Below are 27,603 nucleotides of genomic sequence, written 5' to 3'. Positions count from 1 at the left end.
CCTTGTTAGCATCAGTAGGCAGCCGCCTAAGTGCCCATGTTCCTACCACTTCGCCATATTCTTCTGGCTGCTCCGCGGCCTCCACCGTTTCCCATAGGGTCTCCCCATGTGCATGTAGGGGAGACGCCGCCACCACGTAGTCTCAGTCATTTGCCTTAGGCGCATGCCTGCGTACCTTTCCTGAATTTAAAGGGGCCGCGGCAGGAAACCTTCCCGTGGCTCTGGATGATGATTTTGCCAGGCCCTGCTATTTAAGGCAGGTCCTGCCACTTAGTCTTTGCCTTGGCAACAGGTCTCCACATTTGTCATGTTGTTAGTTGCTACTCCTTCGTTCCTGTTCCTGCTCCTGTATTCATTCGTTCCAATTCTGCGTTCCTGTTTCCAGTTCCTGAGTTCCAGTACCTGTTACCTGTTCCTGATTACCTTGGACTGATTCCTGGCTTCGAACTTTGCTACTCCTGACTACACTTTTGGATGGATTCCTGGCTTTGACCCTTATTTTTCCTGACTATGCTTTTGGATGGATTCCTGGCTTTGACCCTTGCTTCTCCTGACTACACTTTTGGACGGATTACTGGCTTTGACCCTTGTTTCTCCTGACTACGCTTTTGGATGGCTTCCTGGCTTTGACCCTTGCTTCTCATTGCTACTTTTGGTACATGTGGGTACCAATGATATAGGAAAGTGCAGGAGAAACATTCTGGAAGTCAAATTTAGGATTTTATGTAGAAAGTTGAAATCCAGAAATTCCAGAGTAGCATTCTTAGAAATGTTCCCATTCTACATGCAGAACTCCAGATGTGTGGATGAGATGATTTTAAATTTCTTAGCAAGTGATGAAGGGTGGGGGGGGGGCTTCTCCAAATGGATGGGTTCCACTTTAACCAGACAGGAACCAGACTGCTGGCACTAACCTTTAAACAGTGATAGCACAGCTTTTAAACTAGATGATAGGGAAAGCTGATAGGATGGGTCAAGTTGGTAGAGGAGTGGCACTATATATTAAAGAGGACATTGATTCAAATAGGAATAATGTTCTAAAGTAGAAAAGAAATGCAATGTTGAATCTTTATGGATAGAAATTCCAGCTGAAAAGAGGAATAAAATAGTAGTGAGGGTGTTTTACTGTCCACCTGGCCAGAATGAGCAAACAAACAATAACATGCTAACAGAAATTAGGGATGCTAACAAAATAAGTAGAACACTAATAATTGGTGATTTCAATTACCCCAGTATTGTCTTGGTGAATATCACATCTGTACATGCTAGAGCGGTTAAGTTCCTAGATGAAATAAATGAATGCTTCATGGAGTGGCTAGTACAAGAACCAATTAGAGGGGAATCTATTTTAGTCCTAGTCCTAGTGGAAGACAAGATTTGGTGAAAGTGATCACTATTGCCAAGTGGCAAGTGTTGACAATAGTGATCACAATATGATCAAATTTGACTTAATGACTGGAGGGAGGACACTAAAGAAATCTATTGCAACATAATTTAACTTTCAAAAGGATGATGATGATAAAATGAGAAAAATGTTTAGAAGAACTGAAATGAGCAGCTGAAAAGGTTAAGGGGCGGATTTTCAGCGCCCTGCTCGCCTAAATCCGCCCAAAACCGGGCGGATTTAGGCGAGCAGGGCCCTGCGCGCCGGTAAGCCTATTTTACATAGGCCTACCGGCGCGCGCAGACCCCGGGACTCGCGTACGTCCCGGGGTTTTCGGAGGGGGGCGTGTCGGGGGCGTGTCGGGGGGCGGGCCCGGTCGACGCGGCGTTTCGGGGGGGTGTCGGCCGCGTTTTGGGGGCGGGTACGGGGCGTGGCTACGGCCCGGGGGCGTGGCCGCGCCCTCCGTACCCGCCCCCAGGTCGCGGCCCGGCGCGCAGCAGGCCCGCTGGCGCGCGGGGATTTACGTCTCCCTCCGGGAGGCGTAAATCCCCCGACAACGGTAAGGGGGGGGTGTAGACAGGGCCGGGTGGGTGGGTTAGGTAGGGGAAGGGAGGGTAAGGTGAGGGGAGGGCAAAGGAAAGTTCCCTCCGAGGCCGCTCCGATTTCGGAGCGGCCTTGGAGGGAACGGGGGGAGGCAGCGCGGCTCGGCGTGCGCAGGCTATACAAAATCGATAGCCTTGCGCGCGCCGATCCAGGATTTTAGTGGATACGCGCGGCTCCGCGCGTATCTACTAAAATCCAGCGTACTTTTGCTTGAGTCTGATGCGCAAGCAAAAGTAGGCTGTTCGCGCGCCTCTTAAAATCTACCCCTCAGAGTTTATGTTAAGCATAGATCTTGTTGAAACATACCATCTTGGAAGCCCAGACCAAATGTATTCCCCGTATTAGAAAAGGCAGAAAGAAGGCATAATGACAACCAGCATTGTGAAAAGGTGAGGTGAAAGAGGCTATAATAGCCAAAACAACATTTTTTAAGAAATGGGAAAGGGATCTCAATGAAGAAAACAGGAAATAGTATAAGCACTAACAAGCTAGATTCACAGCATTGATAAGTGTTACACCCGTCGGTCACAGATGGCTGCGACCAATAATGCTCACCTCTTTCTTTGCTGCCTTGTCATTTCTTGGACGATTGGCGGTCTCCGCCAACCACTGCCGCCCTACCTGGTGTTCCCTGGATGGCATGGGCGCTGCTGACCACCATCTTGATTCAGGAATTACCTAGGCGCGTGCACGCGCATGCGCCACCCTTGTACACATCATAGCGGAATCTCGGGGGCGTCCCCTCCGGATGATGTCATCTACCTGCTGTACTTAAGCTGGCTGGCTCTACGCTTTGACAAGTTAGCAAGGAGTTCCCTCGTTGCTGAATTCCGCTCCATTCTTGGACTTCCGGTTCCAGACTCTACACTTGGCATGAGACTCAATTTTTTCATGTTCTTGTTTTTATTTCTTTTATGTATTTTGAACAACGGTATACAAAACCTCGTCTCTGGCTATCCGCTCCTCAGAGGGCTTTCTGCCTTGGACTCCTCTCTCCTGGAACCATCTATTGTGAGTACTTACTGCTACAAACTTCAACTACACCAAGCCTCCTTGTGGGATCCTCTTCAGTGTACCACATGCCTCAGGCCACTACCGCATCATCACCAGTGGGAGCCACTCCGGTATACCCTGTGCTGCAGGTTAGTACCGCACAATCACTACAGGATCTTCTTCGGGGTTCCTGTACCTCAGACTATCATCTCCTTACCACTACTGAGACACTTCTTCAGCATATCTCGCTCTGCGAGCCACTACCGGATCTTCACATTGGAGGTATCATCTCTGGGGTATTCCCCTCTGCTCTGAACTGTATTTACTGCACCGCCCGCTCCGTGGGCTGTTCCTTTCTTCTTTCTCAATAAAGACTATTCCACAGATGTGTCTGACGCCACTGAGACCGCGCCTACCAACGGTGAGGCTCACAGGGCTCCTCCCTGTGGGTGGAGATACCTCTCAACTCAGCCCAGGGTTCACACTAATACAAGTTATAACAATAAGGCAAAGAGAAAATTTGAAAAGAAGTTTGCCGTGGAAGCAAAAACTCATAATAAAAACTTTTTCAGGTACATTCAACGAAAAAACCTACGAGGGAGTCAGTTGGACCAGTAGATGATAAAGGGGTAAAAGGGGCACATAGGGATGACAAGGCCATTACAGAAAGACTAAATTAATTCTTTGCATTGGTCTTCACTGAGGAAGATATAAAGCAGATACCCATGCCAGAAAAGTATTTAAAGGTGATGATTAAGAGGAACTGAAACAAATGTCAGTGAACCTGGAAGATGTACTAGGGCAAATTGACAGACTAAAGAGTAGCAAATCACCTGGACCACATTGTATACATCCCAGAATGCTGAAAGAACTGAAAAATAAAATTGTATAACTTCAATTTGTAAACAATTCTGAAGACTGGAGGCTGCAACTCTAACACCAATTTTTAAAAAGGGGTCCAGGGATGATCCAAGAAACTATAGACCAGTGAGTCTGCCATCTATGCCAGGCAAAATAGTAGAAACTATCATAAATTATCTTTTACTCTGCTATTTCCTAATGTCTGTCCAATATGGATTACAGTATTATAATCATATAATCATATCAACAGAACATAAAATACCATGGAACAGGTAAACAATTAGAACATCTTGACAAACACAACTGAGCCAAAATATACTATAGTACCTCATCCAAATGTTTCATCAAAAAAACATTTTGATACCTTTTCTAAATAACTTTAATTTCTGCTGCTCCCAGGATTTATTACATTCAATTACAGCTACAGAACATAAAATACCATGGAACAGGTAAACAATTAGAGCATCTTGACATACAACTGAGCCAAAATATACTATAGTACCTCATCCAAATGTTTCTTCAAAAAAACATTTTGATACCTTTTCTAAATAACTTTAATTTCTGATGCTCCCAGGATTTATTACATTCAATTAAAGCTACAGATGAGAAAGCTCATGACCTTGTTTGCACTAGTTTATACTTACTAACTGGGGGAAATTCTAGAAAATGAGCACCCTCTGATCTGAAATATCTTTTTGGGGTATACCAATCAATAGAGTTTCTTAAATACATGGCTGAGAGGTTGTCAAAAGTTTAAAAACAATTGTCATTAACCTAAACTTTGACTTCCATTTAATGGGAAGACAGTGAAGGTCTCTCAGCACTGGGATCATATGCTTTCTTCTTGAAAGACCAGTTAAAAAATGTGCAGTTGTATGCTGAACAAGTTATAAGGCATGTGTTAACTTGTCTGGTATCATTGCATTCAAAAAGCCACGGTAGTCCAAGTAGCTCAAAACCATAGACTCTACTACTGTACAAAAGAGATCTTTTGATAAAAAGCTTTTTAAAACCCTAACCCTCTTAAGTTTTTAAAAATGCTATCTTTGATAAATGAAGAACTTGCTGTTTCATTGTTAACTGGGAGTAAAACAAAAATACCCAGACTTTTAATTTATGACTGGATGGGAATTGGAAGATCATGTAATGATAGTTTTACTGCTTGATACTAATCAGCAAAGCGTTTACTCACCCATGGAATCTTTTTTTTTCTAATATCTAAAATAGGTGATAATCAGTCAGCCACTTCGTTACTGCTTTAACTACATCCTGCAGCCTGATTTTTGGTAACTCACCATTAAGTCAACATGGTAAAAATAGACTTGACATCATCAGCATACATAAAATATTTTACATTTAGATATTGAAAAAGTCCCCAAGTATTGAACAGTACAGATGAGAATGCCAATCCCTGTGGCACTCCACAGCGAATACCGTGACAGGTAGAGTATAAATCAACTGTCTGTATCTGCTGCATCCTATTTGTCAAAAAAGGTTGAAATCAATCCAACACAGTTTCCCCAATACAATGAGAGGATAAACAATTTATCAATACCTCATGATGCACGGTGTCAAATGCTGCAAACAAATCAAGTTGTACCAAAATGCCTGCTTGGCCTTGATCCATACTACACAATAGTGTATCCATTAGACTTAAAAATCAAGTACTCTGTATTGTGTTGCCACAGAAACCAAACTTATTTGGATTCAGAATCTCAGAGCCATACCCACATCCTCTCTCTCACAAGCCAGCTCTCACTCCTTCAGGATCCTTCACATACATATAAGCTCATTCTCTCACATGCTTTCTCTCATAGGCTCTCTCTCTCTCTCACACACACACACACACACACACACACACACAGGCTTTCTCACCCTACAGACTCCCTCTCACAAGCCAGCATTCACTCTCACAGGCTCCCTCACACATACCCAGGCTCTCTTGCTCATATGTTCTCACTCCCATAGGATCTCTCTCTTTCTCTCTCTCTCACACACACACACGCACACACACACACGCACACACACGCACACGCACACACACACACACACATAAGCAGGCTCCTATTCATTCATACACTTCCAAGGCAGGGGCCCCTCCTTCTCTTTTGCCAGCAGCCTTAGAGCATCTCTCACTTCGTCACTGCTGCTGCCTCTGCTGCCAGGACATGAGTATTGGAGAGGAACCCATTCTGATGCTCATCTTCTGTGCGAGCCCCACAATATTCAAAATTTGCGGGGCTAGCACTTCCTTCATGCTGATCTCATGCATCGTGAAATCAACATAGAGGAAATGCTAGCTCTGCAAGTTTTGAATACCATGGGGCCAGCACAGGAGAAGTGGCAGAGTGGGATCCCTCTTCTTCTGCTCTTTGTGAGGGTTTGGCTTTTTCTTTTTCCACCATTGGTGGGATGAGGTCCACCGACAGTTGCACAGGCCTCTCTCCCCCTTTTTTTTTTTTGACTGCCGGTGTGATGGGATCCACCAGTAGCTGCACAGGCCTCCCCACAGAGACATTTATGTTGGCTATCAGTATCCCCCTACAGGTTTGTGCTCCAGGGCATTGGTTCCCCTCCTTGATACAACACTGTGCAGTTATTCTAGTTAAAGCACCAAGTCTGACAGCAGACAAATATTAGAGGGGTGACAGAGGTAGAGGATTTTTTCTACTATGTGAGGCAGGAAATATTTTTCTCTGTTTAATCCAACTCCCCCCCCCATCAAGATATCTACCACTCTAGGCACAGGCTTAGTGTGCCTAGTGTCAAATCCAGGCCTGCATGAAGCTTATCCTATATCCTCTTTATTGCATCAATAAGGTCTTTTAAGTATTTCAGATCTGCAGGAAACTTCTCTATTTTAGCCAGGCTTCTGTTTTGAGTTGATCCAAGCTGTCATGGCCTGCTCCACTATGGACAAAAGAACATATGTCTAGGAAGGAGCATACCTTAGAGATGCCAAGCAGTCTGGAGGGAATGTTTTCTGCCTGGTGCAGCTGACATTCCCCACAGTTTGGGCCCTTGAGTGAAGGCAGTCACCAGGCCTTACCAGGTGACATGGAAAAACAAAACCACTACAGGACCCAAGAGCAGAGTAGAATATCAGAATGGAAGCCAAAGACCAGGAATGAAGCAAGCATCAGGATCCACCAGGCAACAGGAGATATGCAAGAAAAGGCTAGACATAAGGATATCATTAAGCAAAATGTTATGAGGACTGTTGGACCAGGAACAATGTGTCAAGCTAGGGATCCTTCTACAGCACTTTATTTGGGCTGTTTTAGCTTCTTGTTTTTTATTGGATTCATGTTGAACTAGAGCCAGGTGGCTCAACTAAAAGATATCTTGCCCTTGAATGCTTGTGGCCACAGCTTTGAACCCTGTTGCCCCTAACCCCTTGTCTCTACCACCTCCATGGTGGGGAGTGGTGCTGTTCAATATATCCACTTCTCTCTTTATAAAGAAATACTTACTAAGATGACTTCTGAGTCTACTCCCCTTTCACTCTCATTCTAGAACCTCCTTTCCATTGAAAGAGACCTACCTTCTCTGCATGTAAATCTTGGAGGTATTTAAATATTTCTGTCAAATCTTCCCATCCTACCTTTCCTCTTGGGTATAAATATTTAGTCCTTTAGTCTGGCCCCATAAGCATTATAATGAAGACCACTGACCATTTTAATAACCACCTTCTGGCTGACTCCATCCAGTTTGCGGATTGCTGGTAGGCCCTACGAGCCATAGCACTCATTTGACACCATTGACCTGCTAGTTCCTCTATCCAGTGGCAGGACACTGCTGGAATCTCACTCTGCAGCAGGATGCCGCTAGCATTAGCCCCTTCTGGGTTCCTCTAGGTGTACGCTGGAATGGGCTGTATTTCAAGAGCCCGCGGTGGGAACTTGGCCGCAGCAGTTCCTGATAACGTTATGATGCAGCCCTCTATAGGGCTTCCCTGGACTCTTTGTTTCTCCTCAGCAATGGGTCAGCTACACTTGTGTGTATTGTGATTTGTTTCTTCACCCTGTGTTCCTGAGCCTGCCTCATCTCTCCTCCAGCCTGCCTCATCTCGCCAGCCCAGATTGCTTTGTTTTGCCAGCCCAGTCTGTCTCATCTCGCTAACACAGCCTGCCTTGTTCTTCCAGTCCAGCCTGCCTTGTCTCTTCTGGCCAACCCATCTTGTCTTTGTCCAGCCTTGCTGTCCTTCCAGCTTCCATGTCAGTCCTCTCTTTGCCTTCTTCTTCTGCCCTTGGACTGACTACTGGATTTCAACCCTTGTCTGTACATTGATCTTTCTTGACTGCTGCCCGCCATTGACTCTTGCCTAGATACTAACCTGCCTAGAACATTAGCCTTATACTAGAACTGTGTACATGCCTACTCCTTAGAGACTCTCACCTACGACCTGCCATTCCTGGAACCTAAGGATAAAGGGGTTGGTATAGGTGAAGTTCAAGATCTGTCTCTTCCTAGCCAAGACTGCCAGCTCTCAGGGAGGACCTATGGGGCCTTCTCTGTAGGTTGACCCAACCTCACCATAGCGACAAAGAGTATCCCCCCCCAAAAAAAAAAAAAAAATAGGCACATACTTTTTAGGAGGTAATTGTCAAAGGTTTGTGTGCGTAAAATTGGAAGTTACACGTGTAAGTAGCATGTACATATTGTGATGTAGCGCAGCCCGGCCGCAGGCAGGAGCTGACAAGCTACCAAAAGAGCAACACGAGTACCAGAGCCAGACAGCAGGGGGCGCAGGGGAAGAGAAGAACTACGAATCCCAGCTTCCCTGAAACACCACCAGACAGGGGAGGAAAGCCTGAAGGCGAACAGGTGGCAGGCATAGACCTTAATGAGGCAGACACAGATGAGTCCATGGAGGTGGAGGAAGAGGGCGTGCCCCCTTGGTGGGACTAGCCACAAAAAGCCAGCTCTTCAGAGTCAGAGGAGGAAGAGATGGAGGTAGGTTCAGGGGGAGAGGAGTCCTCCAGTTCATATATGGATACCGAGTAAGCTGGGTGGGGTAAAGTATACTCCTTAGCCTAAAGGGGAAGCCCGGGAGGAGGGCTCTAAAGGGGCCTGTTGGGGTAGGTCCTGTAGTAGCGCTAAGCATAAGAAGTGAAAGGGTACTCTGTAATAGCACTGCTTGTAAGAGAACCGGATGGCTGGAGGGGGATGGGACAACCCTCATGTAATGTTTCCAGGTGGTACGTTATAAACTGCTTTGAAGGAACTAGCACTCTCTCTCTGTGTTGTCTTTGGGGGGATTGGGGGCTTGCTTATCCCCAACCCTGCTTAAAGGGAACTTAGGAGCCCAGCCAAACCAGGGCCAGCGGAGGCCCGGACCCCGGGATTTACTCGAGCCTGTCGAACTCCAGGAACCTTGGCCGCCGGTGGCGGCACCGGACGGACGACGGAAGGGCGGTGCCCGAGGCCTCACGGACGGTGAGCCATCACAATATGCAAGTTCTATTTTGCAAAAGTTCAAAGTATTGCATACTAGCAGTTTTGTGCATAAATGTCCATAAATAAAAGAGAATGCTGGGTTTATCGGCATTGGTTTTTGTGACTTGGCTGTTTGCTGATAAGGAAAACTGATGCCAATAAACTTCGTGTCGGTTTTCGTGATGGCTGTCCGCCGAATCATAAAAACCAATTGGGTTTGCATTAGCAAGGATGCGCTAGGGTCACGCAAGCAACCCTAGTGCCTCCTTGCTAATGCAACCCCCTAATTTAATTATTGCATGGCGCCACTATTGGGGGTGTCTGGGGCACATTAAGAGAATGGGCACTAGGCAGGCATTAATAGATGACAGTTAAATGCACGTCCAATAAATGTGATGAGCGCTATTAGATTCACTCCACATTGGATGCGCATTGAATATGCGCTAATCCCCTTATTGCATTAGGGGATTGATTAGCACCTCTTCTACCCTCGTCTGACTGCAGGTTAACAGGGCGCTCAGCTGAGCGCCCTGTATTGCATCAGCCCCTCTGTGGCTCCTGCTACACAGTTTATAAAATGGGATCATAGCTTTTTGCACATACTTATTTGTAGGGGTGTGAATCATGTGATCGATCGTCTTAACGATCGATTTTGGCTGGGGGGGGGAGGGAAATCTGATCGTGTTTTTTTTTTTTTTTTTTTAATCGTTAAAAATCGTAAATCAGGGGAGGGCAGGAAAACCGGCACACCAAAAAACCCCTAAAACCCACCCCGAACCTTTAAAACAAATCCCCCACCCTCCCGAACCCCCCCAAAATGTTTTAAATTACCTGGGGGTCCAGTGGGGAGGTCCTGGCGCGATCTCTAGCTGTCTGGCCACTGCTGCGTTAAGAGAAATGGCGCCGGTGGCCCTTTGCCCTTATCATGTGACAGGGCAAAGGTAGCGCCAGCACCATTTTGGTTCCTGGCTCCCGACGTCACGCGTGCAGGAGATCGCCCCTGGACCCACGCTGGACCCCCAGGGACTTTTGGCCAGCTTGGGGGGGCCTCCTGACCCCCACAAGACTTGCCAAAAGTCCAGCGGGGGTCCGGGAGTGACCTCCTGCACGCGGGCCATATTGCCAATCTTCAAAATGGCGCCGGCGCTACCTTTGCCCTCACTATGTCATATGATAGTGAGGGCAAAGGTAGCGCCGGCGCCATTTTGAAGATTGGCAATACTTTTGGCAAGTCTTGTGGGGTCAGGAGGCCCCCCCAAGCTGATCAAAAGTCCCTGGGGGTCCAGCCAGGGTCCGGGAGCGATCTCCTGCATGCGTGACATCGGGAGCCAGGAACCAAAATGGCGCTGGCGCTACCTTTGCGCTGTCACATGATAAGGGCAAAGGGCCACCGGCGCCATTTCTCTTAACACAGCCGTGGCCAGAGAGCTGGAGATCGCGCCGGGACCCCACACTGAACCCCAGGTAATTTAAAACATTTTGGGGGGTTCGGGAGGGTGGGGGATTTGTTTTAAAGGTTCGGGGTGGGTTTTAGGGTTTTTTTGGTGTGTCGGTTTTCCCGCGCCCTATTTAACGATACAATACAAATACCCCTGATGATAAATTGGGGGCATTTGTATTGTATTTTGGACGATTTTAAAATTATCTGACGATAATTTTAATCGTTCAAAAATGATTCACATCCCTACTTATTTGTATGTGCTGACTTACGCACACTGTTGAAAAGTACTCTCTTAGAATGAAAAAGTATGCATGTAAGTGCAAACCACACCCCAGCTCCATTCATGGGAATGCCTCCCCTCAGTTTAAACTTACATGTGAACAGGACAGAAGCATATACGTTTACCAGCATTTTGGTGGGCAGTTTTATAAAAGGCCACTTTTGTATTTAGAACACTGTTTTACCTGTTGAAATGCCTTTGAAAATTACCCTATCAGAGACTTCATGAAAGTGAGGCAAAAAGAGGTATTTTTCTCTTTTACAGGAATAGTTCTTTAATATTGTGTCATTGATGGTTTTACCCAAAGCATTTCTCTGTTTGCCAATCTTCTCTGCCAGAAGAACAAACAAGGATTTCTTCTTCTTCCTTTTCAAATAACTAATGTTATTCAATCCCTGGTCTTGTGAACCTAATAGGAGCAGCTAGGGAACTGGCGTGATTTGCCAATAAGCAGTTTCAGGCTCCTTAATCATCTGCTGGTGCCAAAAGGCACAATGAGAGGAAAGACATTTCCAACATCCCTGTGCCACTTTTTGTTTATTTTCAGCATGATTTTTGGCAGAAATGATATTCATGGAAAGGAATGCTCATCTTATCAACTCATTTCACTTCTTCCTGGCCTTTTATTACCTGCAGCTCTGAAGAACTGATTCTCAGGATCTAGTTTATATTTTGGAGCATATAATAGACTACTTATATTGCATGATAGTATAAAGCTTACTCTATGCTTATGAAAAATGTAAAGCTTACTCTATGCTTATGGCCAGGGACACAAGAACACTTAGACTCAGTAAAAAGTATCATGTATTTTTATTAATCAATATAAGTGTTCTTGGGAGATGCTGGGTACTGGGTGCCCTTAGTCTTATAAACTGACCAGCTTCTTCCTGGATACAGGAAGTGACCCTTGTTTTACAGATAACATTCAAATACAGGAAAAGGATAGAAGGTTCTAGAGACTTGCATGACTGCCCAAAGGATCATTTACATAAGTTGTGATGTGATTAAATCATCGCTAACTACCCTGATTGGCTTCCCAGGATGTGTAGCCCATTTCCCATGACTTTCTTTGTTCTGTTAATCTCTTACTGGTCAAGACAATCAACACGTCTGTAACTGTGTTGATTACAAACTCCTGAGAATATTGCCTGAAGCTCCCCTGTGGTGACTCTATGAATAGACATCACCTGTCTGGTGCCAGCTTGCCTCCACAGATATCCAGGGACATTCTGTAAGTCACTCAGAGTCCATTCAGCCCAGGCAGGCCAAAGACACGCAGAGGCTTCTGGGGATTTCCTTCTCCATGTTGTTTTTCTGTTCAGGCATACTTCTCAATAGCTTTAAAAAATTAACAATGAATGAATAAATAAATGATAAATAAATGCTGAGAGGCACAAAAGCAAACCAATACCAATAATCAGATGAATTTTTAATACTAAAAGTGACATTTGTATCATTCTGAAAATGACTATAAAAGATTGAAATGAATAAAATGGTAACTGCTAAACTGGAGGAAACACTTCCTCAAAATCAATCTTATTCCCCCTGAAAGCCTCCCACCATTACCCGACCCTCGTCCTTTTTTGCACAGTATAACTTTACTTAGCGCCTCATTTTCTAAATTACCGCAGGCAGCGAAAAGGCCCTTACCTGACGCCCCGACTCCTCCTCTTCCGGGGCCGACTCCGCCCCGATGTAGGTAGCGTAGGCGTGTGCTACCTTCACTAGCTATCACAGGCTTGCACTGTTAGTGCAACATTTCACTGTTAGTGCAAGCCTGCGATAGCCTTGGAAAATAAGGCCCTTAGTATAATTACTTTCCCTTGCTCAATCTTGCACAGTATAATGTTGCATGGTTTAATCATTTTTCTTGCCCCCATATTAGTAACTTCTCCTCCCTCCCTCCTCTTCCTTTTTTCCCTGTTAATCCCTTATTTGCCATCTCATCAATGTTTGTATCTCATATCCGCTGTACATATAGTTTCTAGGAATGTGAATCGTTTATCTGACGATTGAAAATATCGTCCGATATTTTTAATATCATCAGATATCGGGGGTCCCCGATAGTGATAGGAAACCCCACGATTAATTTAGTGGGTTTTCTTATCATTATTGGGGGGGGGGGGGGGTGGGAAGAAAGGACACAACCTAAAAACACAACCTGACCCTTTAAAATGAGTTTGTTAGTATCCCCCCACCCTCCGGACCCCCCCCCCAAAATTTTTTGTAAATACCTGGTGGTCCAGCGGGGGTCCCGGGAGCATTCTCCCGCACTCGGGCTGTTGGCTGCCACTAATCAAAATGGCACCGATGGCCCTTTGCTCTTACCATGTGACAGGGGCTATTGGTGCCATTGGTCAGCCCCGTCACATGGTAGGTGCACTGGATGGCCCGCGCCATTTTTAAAGATGGCGCCGGCCGTCCATTGCTCCTACCATGTGACAGGGACCGGCCAATGGCACGGATACCCTGTCACATGCTAAGGGCAAAGGGCCATCGGCGCCATTTTGTTTACTGGCAGTCGACTGCCCGAGCACGGGAGAATGCTCCCGGGACCCCCGCTGGACCACCAGGTATTTACAATTTTTTTGGGGTGAGTCCGGAGGGTGGGGGTTACTAACAAACTCATTTTAAAGAGTTGGCTGTATTTTTTTGTTATTGGCTCGGCGCAGCTGATTAAAAAAACCCGATCGGACTGCAAGATAAACATTTCACAATGTGAATCCGAACTGGAATCCGAACAGATACCGGTTCCGATTCACATCTCTAATAGTTTCTCCTGTCAACTCCTCTATGTTAATAACTTCACCTCCCTCCTTCCTCTTCCTTTTTTTCCCCACCATTAATACCATATATGCCATCACAACAATGTTTTTATCTCATATCCGATGTATATATAAGTTTTTATTTCATATCCACTGTATTTATAGTTTTCTCCTGTTTTCTCCTGTTATAAACTGTATTATACTATTGATGCAGTTAATATTCTGGTCCATTGACTCCACCCCTCCAAGTTCCTCTTCTCCCTGTTCCAAGTATTTTCCCCATTACGTTCTATGTAAACCGATATGATGTATCTACGAATACTGGTATATAAAAGCTATTAAAGAAAAAAATAAATAAATAGATAAATGAATAAAATAATAAATAAAATAATGTTCAAATTCTAAAGTGTAGACTTTCAAAATTTACGCGCACACACATGGACACGTGATTTTATTACATGAGCGAGCTGGTGCATGCATGTTATAAAATGTCAGGTCAGCGAGCGCAAGGAGGGGTAGACTTTAGCAAATACACTCAGTGACGCATTGGGGCCTTCCCCAGTTCCCTCCCAGTCTGCTTCAATTAAGGAGCGGACTGGGAGGGAATTTCCCAAACCCCTAGCCTAACCTCCCTTCTCCTTCCCCTACCCTGTCCTCCCCCTATCCCTATCCTAACTAGCCTGAATTTTTATGTTTTAACTTTTGCTCCTGCCAAGGAGCAGGAGCAAGTCACCTCTAGCCCCACCCCACTCGGCCCTTCAACTGCCCCTTCTCGCCCCCCCCTCCCCCCGACCATCCCATTTTCAAGCCCTGGGACTTACACGCATCCCAGGGTTTATGCGTAGGATCGGGCCGTTTGAAAATTAGCCTGGCGCATGTAAGGCCCGGCCACGTGCATAAACCCAGGGATTTATGCACGCTGGGGTTTGAAAATCTACCTCTGTCACCTTTCTTTTTTAATTAAAGCAGAAAATAAAGTAAATATATTTTTTCTTCAAAAAGCAGAACAATAAAGAAATTTCAAATTAAGGATGTGCTCTGGGAAACATTTTATTTTACAGTTCTTTTATTAGAGATTCATCTTATTTAATATTCAGTTCAGTTTGGTTTAAAATTTGCCAAACCAAAATAAAGAAAAAAAAAAAAAGAAAGAAATGTCCCCTTACCTCCTCAATGCTCCCTCAGCTTCCCAACAGCCCCTACCTACTCCCATGTGGGGTTTCCAAGTTGGAAACATGTGGGAACAAATCTTAATCACTCCTGCCCCACCAATTCTGACTTTAAAATGATGCCAGTCCCAGGGCCAGCTGTCATTGTTTTACAGCACAACTATTTACTGAAATGAACAATGTGAATAATTTTCAGATTTTTTGGTTTGTTCTATTTGGTACATATTTGGGTAAAACAAATGCACATCCGTCTACAAATGCCCAAGCTATAATGAGCTTAAAATAAACTGTACATTATTGGCCTGATTTTTAAACGCCTTTATGTACATAAAGAACTGTTTTATGTGTACAAATGTGCTTTGGAAAATTGCCTGGGGAAGCTGTGCTTTTAAAGGTATGCACGTAACTCACGCCCATATTTTTATTAGAGATGTGAATCGTGTCCTCGATCGTCTTAACGATCGATTTCGGCTGGGAGGGGGAGGGAATCGTATTGTTGCCGTTTGGGTGTTTAGAGTATTGTTAAAATCGTTAAAATCGTGAACTGGCACACTAAAACCCCCTAAAACCCACCCCTGACCCTTTAAATTAAGTCCCCCACCTTCCCCAAATGCCTTAAATTACCTGGGGGTCCAGCGGCACACTAAAACCCCCTAAAACCCACCCCGACCCTTTAAATTAAATCCCCCACCCCAAATGCCTTAAATTACCTGGGGGTCCGTAGCGGCAGAACCCTCACTGAACGACCTCCTGCAGTCGATCTCCTGCCGGCGCCATTTTCCATACGGAAACGATTCGCGGCAGGAGATCACTCCAGGGCCCCCGCTGGACTCCCAGGAACTTTTGGCCAGCTTGGGGGGGCCTCCTGACCCCCACAAGACTTGCCTAAAGTCCAGCGGGGGTCCGGAACGACCTCCTGCGTCGAATCGTATTGGTCTATGGCCGCCGCCATTTTGCGGTGGCCATTTTGCAAAATGGCGCCGGCTGAAAACACCACGATTTAGTGTGCCGGATTTCCTGCTCTCCCCTTCCCCCGATTTAGCTACGGACCCGGGGGTAATTTAAGCTACGGACCGCTGCTACAGACCCCCAGGTAATTTAAGGCATTTGGGGTGGGGGATTTAATTTAAAGGGTCGGGGTGGGTTTTAGGGGGTTTTAGTGTGCTGCTGGACCCCCAGGTAATTTAAGGCATTTGGGGGGGGGGTTCGGGAGGGTGGGGGATTTAATTTAAAGGGTCGGGGGTGGGTTTTAGGGGGTTTTAGTGTGCCGGTTTTCCTGCCCTCCCCCTTCCCCCGATTTACGATTTTTTGACGATAAATCGGGGGAATTGGTATTGTATCGTGGCCCTAACGATTTTTGACGATTTAAAATATATCAGACGATATTTTAAATTGTCAAAAAACGATTCACATCCCTAATTTTTATACACACGAGAGAGAGAAGTGTTCCAGGGGCAGAGTCGGGGTGGAGAAATTGCGCACAGACTTTTGATTTTTGGAAGCTCGCACATTAATGTGCACATTTACACTGTACCTGCTTTTGTGGAAGTGTAAATGTGCGCTTATAAATCTGGCAGAGTGTCCGTGGGTAGCCCTAATTTCCACAGCTGATTTGCACACACAAATTTACCTTGCAATGTCAGGATAAAGTCTGCCAGCACTTTAGCCCTACCATACAGACTTTAGCTCTATGCACACTGTTATATGTTGTGCAATGTTTCAAAAGTATATTCAGCTAGATTACTGTAATATGTTCTATAATGGAGTAATAACAAATGGTTTACACCAGCTTCAGTTAACGAAGAGCGCTGAAGCATGACTGTTAAGATTGCTGCAAGCAACAGGATCATATCTCTCACATCCTACAAACACTCCATGGGTTTCCATTTCTCTAAAGGGCTAATTAAAAACCTTGACTCTAATCTTCCAGACCTTAAGGGGGAATGGACCAGGTTACCTAAAGTATCAGCTATTCTATTTCTTCTATGCATCAAAGAGGCCTTTAGGGTCTTCCCAAGGAGCTTCCTTCATCCAAGGTCTGAAACCCAACAGTGGATCTTCTAAGGAGGAACACCTACCTTCTACAACTCCCTCCTAGAAGATTTTTGGTTGACTCAGGACCACTTCCATTTCAGGAAGCAGTCCTTAAAAGGGTGACAGTTCTAAACGGATGAAATCAGGATCTCCCTTGGCTGCAATGTCTAAAGCCTGTCCTGATGTCTTATGCTCTACCCGTCTTCTGTAAATTCTATGCTCTCCCTCATTCTCCTTTGTTTTTCATCAATGTTTCCCTCCCACCCAGTTTAGACAACAGGTAACAATATCCATATATGTGCACTATTTATTCTATATGTCATCATTATTTATCTAATGCATTTTCTATAAGCATCTAGGAATGCCTATATATATTAGGATTATTTATCCTATGCTCCACATGCAAGGCCATGATTGCAGGGATCTTCCTTCTATTCTAGATTTTTAAGTTGCTGTACCCCCAACATTGGGTGAATTCTCTTTTTAAAAATGTGGGTAATATATCATAATAATTAAATAAAATAATAAATGGCCTACACCGTGTCAATTCAAAATTGATTGCTCTCTTTATGTCACCCCCCCCCCCCCACCCTACTTTTCTCCTGAGCCCATTTGAAGCAGCCATAATAGCAAGATAGCTACACTCAACCAGATCTGATTAGTTCATGCTGGAATGCAATTAAAAAAGAAATTTAAACCACCTTCAGTCTGGGACTTTCCAGGACGGCAATCCAAAGTCTTTAAAGCGGGGTCAGATTGCAGCACCGATAATCCTGCAAAAATGACATCTTCTGAATATTTGCATTATATTTCAGTCATGCTGAAGTTGTATGCATGCCTACTTCAATATTCCTCCTATTTTAGACTTGATCCCAGTGGGGAAAGTTAAGCAGAGCAGCTATGTGCAGGGAGGGTGCAGGCAACAAAAATTGAGCTGGGAAGGCAGGAAAGTAAGAGAATAGTGAAAGACGATAATCAGGAAAAAATGAGAGCGAGGAAGAAATGAAATACCTGCTAGCCTACATATTATTGCAAGCCAGTGCTTCACTTCCAGTTCAGAGATTGAATGACTAGACAACTGGATGGCCATTACCGAATAGTAGAAAACATTTTTGATCTGGATTCCAGGTAGAATGCAGTTGGCCAGCATTGTCTGTGTAGCAGCATCATAAATGGTAACAATTATATCACTAAGTTGGTCTTATGATTGAATGTTCTACCCTTCAGGTTACAAACACATTTACCAGTGAGAAGGATGGTGTCAGCATGTCCTCAATAAGGCATCAATCTCAGTCCAGACTGATTACTAATGATTTATTACTTTTTAACTAGCATCCTAGTGGAGTTAGTGTAACAGCTGCCTGGTATTGTGGTGAATGACAGCAGAAGAGGGCATTCCCCCCCCCCCCCCCCCCCCCCCGTAGCAGGTAATCAGTCAGTCACTCAGTAATGGGGCAGTTTTCTAGCTGCCACCATGAGTGCAAGATCCACGGGTACTTTATTCCCAACATACTTTTACTATGAGAATTATTTCAGGAAAACTACATGCACATATGTATACTTGCTAATTTGTGTGGGTAGTTTTCCTGAGAAAAAAACACACACATACTTTTGCAGATTTCTAAGTATGCCTATTAAATGTAGCTCCTCCCTCAGCCCCGCCCTAGGGAAGGCCAACTCTTAGTACAGGCAATGCTATGCACGTGGTGGTGCTATGCATATAAGCTTGCCTGCACACAGGGATGGTAATTTAAAAAATAGTCATTTTCCATGAGTAATTTTCTAACTGCCCATATTGGTGCAAAGTCTGTGATTTCCTTTTACCCACAGACTTTGCCCCAGTTTTCAAAGTGAAAGTATGCCCATACTTTCACATTGAAAATTGTTTCAGGAAAATTATTCCCACATATTTACACCTGCTAATCTGCTCAAGCAGTTCTCCTGAGGAAAACTACACACACAGTTTTGAAAATTCAAAAGTATGCACATAAGTATAAGCTCCTCCCCAATGCCACTCCTGGAATGACTCTTTTCATAAAGGTAAACTTATTATACCTGTAGTAGCATTATAAATACGTAGGTTTATCTGCCCACAGGGAGGGGAATTTTTAAAAAAGACTGCTTTACTCAATGAAGACCCTTTGTAAATTACCCTCCCAATGTATTACAAATAACACATATACCAATTAGGCAGGTGGCATCAGTGTGTCTGTAGTAAGACAGTGTCACCAACCAATTTTTCTTCAGATTTCTAATATGGGATGAAGGTGTGTGTGTGCGGTGTGAACTCAGCAAGAGATATTACATAGGCAAACAAATATCTGTCCCGCTTCACAAACATAAGTTCTTCCCTTTGTCCATATCTCCCTACCATCTATGCCTCCCCCTGCAGTCTTCCTCTACCCTCTAACTTTCTTCTTTCCCTTTCTTTTACAGTCTTTTTGTTTCCTCTCCATCATTCTCTTCACAACTTAATCATGTCTCCTATCCTTTCCCTCCTCATTCTCTCTCCTTTTCTCTCTTCCTCTTCCAAACCTTCCTTTTCCCCCTCTTCCTTCATCATTTACTCCACAAATTTGTTGTTCTTGTCTCCTTTCACCTCATTCCTCAACTGCCATCTTCATCCCTCTTTCTCTTAGCTCTTTCCATCACAAAGTTGTACTTCCCTCTGCTCTTTCCTCTACTGTTTATCAACCTTTCCTTTTTCTACCATAATCTGTCATTCTCCACTTTTCTTCCATCTCTCCATTCTTTCACTTTCCCCCTTCTTTCTCCCTTACCCATGTATGCATTTTCTTCCCTTCAACTACAATTTGCCCATGTTGATTAATTCTTGTTTACTGTTTCTCCCAAGGTGGAGCTAAGACTCTCAAGCTCACAATAGCTCATCTTCACTTTCTCTCTTTCTCTTCTGGGCCACAGTGCTCAGATGCCCAAGCTCATGCTTCTGCCTTTCAGTGAACCAAAGGACAATCTCCTCAGAGCATGCCCTGTAGCATATTTTCTTCCATTGTCAAAAACAGGCAAGAGGACTACACTGTCCTGAAATGGGCAAATTTCAAAGAAAGTCTCCTTTTCTTAACACTAGAGAATGCTAACAAAGGTTGCATTATAATTACTTCTATAATGAAGTATGGCAACCCTTTTGATCTCCACTAGATGGCCCTAGTTATACCTTGGGGTAGACAGTTTAAGAGAAGGAGCTTACCATTCATAACAGTATCTCCTCTGAGGATGTCTGGAATGGTGAGCTCCTGTAGCATAAGGGAGAAGTTTAGCTAGTGATGTGGCAGTTTAGAGTTCTTCCCAGAAGATTAGGAGTATCTTAGTATGCTCTCCCAATTTAGGCCCCAGCCTAGAACAGGAGGGGAGAAGCACTTTACAGGACTGGATGGGAGAATAGAGAAAGAGAAAGAGTTTTGCTCTCTTTTCTAAATTTATGGAGTCTTTTTTGCTATCAGACCTGTGCCTTTCTGGGAAAATGTTTTCCCTGCCTAGGAGGGATCTATATACCTTTTCGCTCAGACCGAGAGGAGGTTGCAGTGACCGCAAGGTAAAGAAAGAAAGATTTAGGATTTTTTTTTTCTCCTACCCTTCCTTACCCCAGAGCTGGACAGCTTTAAGAACTGTTTTCCAGAAAGATGCCATTCCTCCCAGAAGGTCTACAGCCATCTGTTTGAAGAGAACGATGAGGGAGAGTAGAGGAATGAAGGACCTCTGGAGACATTCCAAAGGATCTTCTACCCGGGGACATAGGACACCATAAGGTTGGGATCATCAGGAGTACCCTTGGACCTTGAGTTTGGGGAAGGGGACCTTATCTGTATCTCACCCCATCCACTTTGGGACACTAATCACTCCACCCCATGAAGAATAAGCAAGTCTCAGGACTCAACAATGAGGGACACCTCCACAGAGGTAGAAAGGCTGCAAATAGGTACTCCCAGATTTATTTTTATTTATTGATTTATATTTTACTTTTTGATGCACTTCAGAGCAGATTACATTCAAATAAGTATTTCCCTGTCCCCAGAGGTCTCCTAATCTTAGGGCCAGATTCATTAAGGCTTTTCTCCCATTTTGTGTCTATGGGAAAAACCCTTAGGGACAGATTTTAAAAGTTACGCGCGGGGCCTACATTTCTGCGTGCTACCCAGCGTACACAAATGTACGCCTGATTTTATAACATGCGCGTGCAGCCGCACGCATGTTATAAAATCAGGGGTCAGCGCGTGCAAGGGGGCGCACACTAGTGCAACTTGCACGCGCCAAGCCCTCGGGGAGACCAGCTGGCTTTCTCCATTCCCTCCGAGGCCGCTCCAAAATCGGAGCGGCCTCACAGGGAACTTTTCTTCCCCCCCCCACCTTCCCCTCCCTTCCCCTACTTGTCACGCCCCCAGCCCGAAACCCCCCCCCTTACCTTTGTTGTAGAAGTTACGCTTGCCAGAGGCCATGCCCCCATCCTGCCCACGGGCCATCCCGCCCCACCCCCTTACCGCCCATTTTTTCAATCCCCGGGACTTACGCACGTCCTGGGGCTTTATGTGCACCACCGGGCCTTTTGAAAATAGGTCCGGCACACTTATCCCCCCAACGCACGTAAATCCACCTGAGTTTACGCGTGTAGGGCTTTTAAAATCTGCCCCTTAGTGAATCAGGTAATAAGTTTGTACCTGAGGCAATGGAGAGTTAAGTGACTTGCCCATGGTCTCAAGTTGTGGAAGTGGCTTCCCTGGTTTTTAGCCTGTTGCTCTAACTACTAGGCTACTCCTCCACTTCCCCAGATGATAGTAAAACCTGGATATAACTGGACATCATATTGTTTATATATCTTAATTATTCAACAAATCATAGTAAACTTTCATTTGAACTCCCAATCTGTGAATCCAGCCAGGTCTATCAGTGTACTTGCCCCAAAGAGCCATAGTAACACACAAGGAGTGAATTCCAACTATGCCCTGAGCCTTGAGGGATATTCTTGCGCCAAAGAGATGAAGAACCCTCACCCCAGGCATTAACATTGGGACCTAGCCCCAGGATTTTTATGGCCCCTCTAGATTCCAGCCCACACTCTGAATTGAGGTTACAGAAGTTTGTCTTGCTTTTTGGGGTGTGATACAAAGAATATGTTCCTCGATATTAAAACATTTTCTGGATTTCCTAACTCTACATTTTCTTTTAATTTTGCAAATTAGCTGATAACTCGCTTTTTGCAGAGATTATCTTCACTAATATTTGTATAATGGTAATTAGCTTCTGGAATTGCTTATGTTTACAGGCCATAGAAGCAAATGACACTGTATTTCTCTAATACTGCATGTCTGAATAAAGTGTGAAAATATTGAGTATATCCAATATTGTATAAGTGATGGACTCATGTTTATTAATCCTTTAAGAAAGTAGAATAGATGAAAAACTGAGTCATTGCAAACTGACATTATCCACCATAAAGTACAGAATAAAATTAGGAAGACTTTCTTGTAATACAAATTCATGGAGACAAAACTCTAATTTCCTGGTGGATATATGATATTAATGTAACTGATACCTTAGTGTAGTTAAATTGCATTAAATTGTTATAAATGCTTGAATAAACTTCAAGGAAGTGGGTACTGGTGAAATGGAATAATATTTTGTTCTGCTAAATTATATGTTAATTGGTATTTCCTCTCTTGCAAAAGGACCTCAAGAGCTTAATAAAATATGTGATAGAAACTTTATTTTTTCTTAAGATGTTAAGTCAAGAGTTTAACTGGAAACATTTCTAGCATTTCCCAGAAAATTCATTAGAAATTATTGCGACATTGGTTCCAAGGTTTCTCAGTAAATACAGAAAGCTTTCAGCTTTTGAAAGACAATGCACATTTCGAAGAATGCCACTGGGAAGTTCAGCTTTTACAGCATTATGCTGTTTGCATTTTAAAGTCAAAATATCAATATAAAACTTAAGGCCTTACTCAATAAAGAATTTTTTTTGAGTAAAGTTCTTTTTATCTTAAGTATTGGGCTTTTACACATATTTTCAAATTTTGTGGGTTTTCACATTTTTCCACTTTGGCAGTTTGGAGGTTTAATATTTGTTATAAACAACAGAGGACGAACAGTAGAGTTTTAGTAGTGGCATGTGAATGTCTAAGGACAAACAGCCGTCAGAGCATCCCAATAAGGTTCCCCCAACTGTTACCAAGGATGTTTCATACGCATTCAGCACAACTGCAACATAGTACTGTAGTATAAAATGTGGTGATCGCATGACCTTCTCAAAAAACACAACAAAACAAAACAAAAATTAATTCTCAACCAGCATTCACACATTAATTTTAGATGACAGGTTCTTGAAAAGCAGGGTCTTCTTTTGTGGTAAAGAGAGTAATGTCCAACATTTTCATGGAGCTTAAGCTTGAAATACATGCATAAGTTACACCAGTTATCAAAGTGCACTTACATGCGTAGGTCCGCTTGGAAATTATTCCCTTCACACACTACCCCACACAAATGATACTTGCTGTTCGTATGTACAAAATTTGCCTAAAAATTTACACACATATTTATTTATTTATTTAATTTATTTAAGAGTTTTTATATACCGTCATTAAGTTATTCACCATCATAACGGTTTACAATAGGGCACCAGTAAAAAAAATATGGGTCGTACATTAGTATTCGGTAACAATAAGGCATTTATTAGGGGGATTAAGTGTTTCATAGCAATATGTCCTGAAGGTTGCCTACAGTTAAAAAAATGTTGAAATAATTCAGTAAGGATATATAAAATTAGGCATTTAGTGCTTTATGCCGCATAACTTTTACTTCATTTCCCGCATCAGTTTTCTTTCTTGAAGGCTTGTGTGTTTTTAAGTATGAGTGTAAACCCAAACCTTTCCCCAGTTCCTGCACCGTCTGGGTAAACTTAAGCATGAACATGACATATGTGCATAAGTTTGTTGGATTATCAGGCAGGCATATGTGCATAAGTTTGTTGGATTATCAGGCAGGCACTTTTACAAAAGTGCCTGCCTGATAATACTTTCTTAAAGGATTAATAAACATGAGTCCATCACTTATACAATATTGGATATACTCAATATCCATCCTGGGTGCCAAGTAACTAAAGTACTTGGCACCCAGGATGGATACTTCCTTTGGCAACTTCCCCCAAGGTTTACTTCTCCGTCCTCCTCCCCAGTGATCTCTGGTTCCTTTCTCCCTTACACAGGCTCCCTCTCTCTCTCTTACACACATTCTCACACACCCCTATACACAGGCTCTCTCTATTTGTCTGTCCATCACACATACACATCCCATCACACAGGCTCCCTCTTTCACATGCAAATATGCACCTTTACTCACACACACACACACACACACACACACACACACAAACATACACACTCTCTTATACAAACATGCAAGCTCCCAATCCCTTACTCACAAATACACACACATACACACAGAGACAGGCTCCCAATCTCTTACTCACATACATACACACACTCACACACCTCTTCCTCTCTCAATTACATAGACTCAAATGCGGTCATTCTGGCCCTCTCCCTCTTCAGCAGCCTGTGGCTATCTGGATGCTCTCTTCGCTGTCTTCTACCAATTGCGGCCTGGCAGCTTTCCTCTTCTTCTGCCACGAGCAGGACTGGAGGCCTTGCTATTCCTCTGCTGTGAGTGGGATGGAATCCTCTTGCAGCCACAGGTCTCTTTCTTCTTCTGCCACGAGCGGGATAGGCTCCGCTCGCAGCCCCCAACCTTCCTCTTGATGGACTGCACCCCCTCTTTAGTACGCCACTGATTTTACACAAAGAAGTCCTTTGAAAATTACCCCACTATGAGCCATATCCTTCTAATTCATAACTTTTCATTCCATTCAGAATTGATTCTATTTCTATCCAAACATCTGCAACCTGCTACAGATAAGCCTTGATTCATTTATATACTGTATTATAGATAAATACACATTTTTGTTTTGTGCTGCTTTTTTCTAATGTGATGTATATAGTATACTTGGGGATTCATTTACTAAACTGAGTTAGGGCTTTAACCACGCATTAAATGCTTTAGCGTACAGATAACATGTCATATTTCAAATAGCGTGCATTATCTTCCCCTAAAATACCTACCACAAAAAGAGTATTAAAATAAGCTATTTTGCATAGAAATGCATACAAGACAGTTCATTGTTAGTAGATCTTATGCAAATGACATAATGCTGTTAACTTCAAAATATGTGTTATTTTATCAAAAGTTAGCTAAACTTCTAGTATAGCTAAGTTTCCCAGGAAGTACTGGTACATTAGCGAACATCTCATCTCCATGATCCTGGGTTCTGGCCTTAATAGGGCCTTTCACCCTTAGAAATCCCCCCAGGATCGGACCTAGGTTAGCTGGCGTTCTGTGCAAAAACTGAAATTGCCATCTTCCCTCCCATCGCCCCAAGGAAATATAATAGTTTCATTCACACCAGCACATATGGACTCACTCTTAACTTCCATCTTCCTCTCCTCACGCTTACCTTTCATCCCTGTCCTCCTACTTTCATCCTTTTAACCTCCTGTTTCCACCCAGTCAACCATTCTCCCCTTCTTCCTCTTATTTTCCATTCCTGCCCCAGTCTGACCCCGCTAATAGTTGAGCAGCAGTGGGGACCCAACACTTCTAAATTCTGTTTCCTGCTACCAGCATCTCTCGCTCTCTCTTGCATGGTTCAAACAATGTACCATGCAGGAGACAAGCTAGCAGCAGGAAATGCCAGGACTCCAGACTACTCTACTGCCGATGTAGGGATAGGGAGGGCAGTAGCATCACTTTAGCCCAATTGTCTGTGAGGAAAGGGTGGCAAAAAGCAGTAACTCTTCTTTGCCCCAGGGGTCTTATTGGAATAGGAACAGTGGCTTTCCTTTGGCCCACTAGCCGCATCGGAAGGGGACAATGGCAACTTCTTGTATTTGGTACCCGTTATGACTGCACAGATCACCCCCCCCCCAAAAAAAAAAATGGTCCTATCCCACTACCCCATCCCCCCATGGAGTTGTAAAATCAGTAGAGGTTTACGGAAACCTCCTTCTCCCATACCCCCTGCAACCTTATGAGGTGGCCAAAGGTTACAAATTAAAAACAGAATCCATAAGTTAGCCCAACTCCAGTCCCCAAACTCCTCTTCTTTGCCCAGAAAATTAGATCCCTCAGCTCCCTCTGCCAGGTTCTTATGGCCTGGATTGGCCACTGTTGGAAACAGGATGCTGGGCTTGATGGACCCTTGGTCAGACCCAGTATGGCATTTTCTTATGTTCTTATGTTCTTAATCATAATTCTGGGCCCTTTTGAGCCCACATTACCAGTCCTTTGGTATCCTTACTATTGGCCTTGGTAGTCTACTGTAGAAGGCCATTGTTATACTTACATTCTATGTCATTAATATCTTTATGAATTGTAAATCCTTCATTATCATGAGCCAATTACTTTTATGATATCAAGACTGTATGTGTATTGTGACTGCCTTTTTATGTATTTGCCTCTTTACTAGGTTTTTGTCTAGAATGGGCTGGCTGGTTGTGCCCTACTGAGTGATATTTAGAAAATGGGTCAGTCTTATTTCAAAATTACTAATATTTTACTTTGCAGCGGTACTTAATTTTGGGCCTTGCTGGTTTAGGGTGTAGTTCATTGCTGGTATGATGATGTCCGAATCTTTGTGATTTATTCCATGATTGTGAAATTATTTTACAGTGTTTACTGCATTTTATTTAATGTGTTGTATTTTGAAATTATATGTGCTATTTTTGGAACCCATTTTGAGTGGGATCATGGTAAGGGAGATTTGTTTCTGGTTCCTTGACAACAGTCAGTTTCTGTTGATGGATGATTTCTGTTGAGACCTTTTGACATTGTGAAGCTGATATTCAAAGGGTTTATCTGAGTTACCTGGATAAAAACTGAGATTTAAACTTATCTCCCCCACCGCTTTCTGGCAACATTTTGACTGGATAAGTGACCAACTGAAAAAAATTTAGCTGGGTAAAAAGAGGCAGCATTTGGACATTCATGGGCTGGGGGCTGATATTCAGTGCCACTTTACTAAGCTTATGGGTAAGGCTGGTTACAAAAAAGCTATCCTAAAGTTTTCCCAGGTAAGTGAATAGGTAACTTGGACCAGGTGTATTCAGCAGAATTACCTGGCTACATGCCGCTGAATATCTAAGTTAATTGGGTAACATTCCTGTTCGCTGGCCTGCTGAATATTGACTTCTGCTTGATACCGCACAAATGGCTTCAGTTTTACCCACTGGCCATAATGATTGTCTCTTGGGATAAATATTTAAAAGAGAAAGCAATTTTTGGCTTTCTTCTCAGAAAGCAGATCTATCTGGCAGCAGGCTCTCTAGCACCCCATTCTCTCATGTCTACCTGATGCTTCTCTCCTGACTACACTATAGCTCATTTTCACATTGAAGATATTATAAAATAATGGTTCATGATGGCTTAATGTTTTTCTGTTGGAAATGATGTTTTTGTTTCATTCTCAGCTACAGAATAGCATCCTTATCACAGAATTAGCACTTTATGTTCAAAAGGGAGGAAATATGAGAAGTGCTCTACATGACAAGCAATCAGATGGACGGGAGACA

Source organism: Rhinatrema bivittatum, chromosome 6, assembly GCF_901001135.1.
Source record: "Rhinatrema bivittatum chromosome 6, aRhiBiv1.1, whole genome shotgun sequence".
NCBI lineage: Eukaryota > Metazoa > Chordata > Amphibia > Gymnophiona > Rhinatrematidae > Rhinatrema > Rhinatrema bivittatum.
The sequence above is the reverse complement of the archived record's forward strand: the minus strand, read 5'-3'. Positions refer to the sequence as shown.